Source organism: Oryzias melastigma, linkage group LG9, assembly GCF_002922805.2.
Source record: "Oryzias melastigma strain HK-1 linkage group LG9, ASM292280v2, whole genome shotgun sequence".
NCBI lineage: Eukaryota > Metazoa > Chordata > Actinopteri > Beloniformes > Adrianichthyidae > Oryzias > Oryzias melastigma.
Genome location: NC_050520.1, coordinates 5,804,479 through 5,806,540, shown reverse-complemented (window position 1 = coordinate 5,806,540; position 2,062 = coordinate 5,804,479).

Sequence of the window (2,062 nt, the reverse complement as noted above, 5' to 3'; positions counted from 1 at the left end):
ATCCCATTTCACAAAAACTAATTTAAGGCAAGTTTTTTACTGTTGTGTTTGAAACTAAAGGCAGTAAGCGATTATATAATATCTTAAGTATTACCAAAACCACAAAGCTTATCATTTTTTTTTTTTATTCTTTAAAATCCTTTTAGTACAAAAACTTTATTTTTCATGTTTTACAGTGATGGATTTTCAATCACTACTTGAATAGGTTGTTAATCTATTCCATTAAACCACTTTCAAGTCCTCAGAAAAGATGAATCCACAGAAGAAGTTCCAAGGCTTTTTCAGGAGTTCATTCCAAAATAAATCAAAGTTGAACAGTGAAGCCATTTAGTACCATATTGTCTTGGTTCTAATAACTGCCTCAGTGACAATCAGTTGTTCCTAAGCACGTCCCACTCAACCACCTGGTGACATCTCTGACGATGGAAAAAATGAAAAAATTAACCAAAAACAACCAAGAAGTAAAGATACTTTCTCCAAAAAAAAAAAAAATGGCTGTCTACACCCGCGACCAGAACTGGGACTCCATGTCTGGAGTACCCGCCATATTGTTTGAATAAAACTAGCAACCCTAACAATTTACCAGTTTTAAGCATTAATTAAATGTATCATTAATGCTTAAAATTTATTATTCTGAACAATTTCGAGTTAGGGAAAGTTGTATAATTTCTGCTTCTGGCTGATTATGTCAGGCGCCATCTTGTCTGTAGTCAAGTCCCTCTCAAAAAAAATAAATAAAGTGGTTATCTGCAATCCAAATCAGCAAAAATGCAGCCTGCTTAGCAACAACACGCTCTGATCAACATCTCCACTCACGCTGGAGATCTTTTACATGGGGGTGGCTCCTCCCATCACCATGACAACCTAAGTACCAATAATTTCAGGAACTATTACAATGAAAATAACAAAGTAAACAAAATGTTCAAACAGCAGCATAATCTATACATACTGTACATTTCATTAGTCTTACATGAAGAAAAAAAAACAAATATATGGAAAGAAAATAGTCTCAAAGGATTTCTGTGTGCGTAATTCTTAATTTGTAGCTTATTCAATACTTTTTATGTGTAACTTTGTAATTTTTGTATGTGTGAATGCACAATTGCAAGTACACAAACTAGAATTTTCAAACTCATAATTTAAAATTAGAGCCGCCTTAAAACTAACTACATGTACATCTTTAAAAAGTATGAACTGATACATACTCAACAGCATTTACGCACAAATCTGATGTGAGACTTTTCACTTTTCCACGTTTGGTGAGTAAATGATGTGTTTTTAAATGCTGGTAGAATTTTCTTATCAGCCGCTTTGAACTTAGATTGTAAATATCATCTGAAGAAAACTTTGAGAATATTTTCTCATCCCATACATCATCCACTAACAAAAATAACACATCTAAACGGGCAAATCCCCCCCAGTGCATTCACCATTTTGTTTTTCTGTCTAAATCTACTATTCCAAAATTAAGTGGAGTAGAAATCTCCCAGAAGTCTTTGTGAAAAACTATCATGCATCGATGCTCACTACATTAGCAAATATAAACCACAATGCATTGCGGTCAAACAACTCTTGCAAAAATATTTTTTAATGTAATTTTTTAGCAAACTATCCACATTTTCATCATCAGAAAACAGTGGAGTCACAATTAGTAAAATTTTCATGTAGATTCAATGTTAACTTGTGAAATCGGTGACGTCATATCCTGTGTTTCGCAAAGCGAAAGAAAAGTAGTGAACATGGTGTCCGAATTGCTGTTAAAATCCCGGGGACTAGATAGCCCCACACTATAAAGTTTTTATTGTGGTTAGGGTGGGAATTTGGAAATAGCATTAGTCTATGATTGTGTCTTTTAGCAGCTGACAGACTTGATCATCAATTCTGAATGGCTAAAATTTAGCCATCCAGGAAATCCTACCTGTTGAGGTGGGAGGACATTTAATTTTTTAATTTACTAAAGAATTAAAAAAAGAAATTCATGTGTGCAACCTCCGGATTTATGAAACTGAATTAACGTTGGTACCTAACAGTCTGAATCCAGAAGAAATAGTGTTTTTTTTTT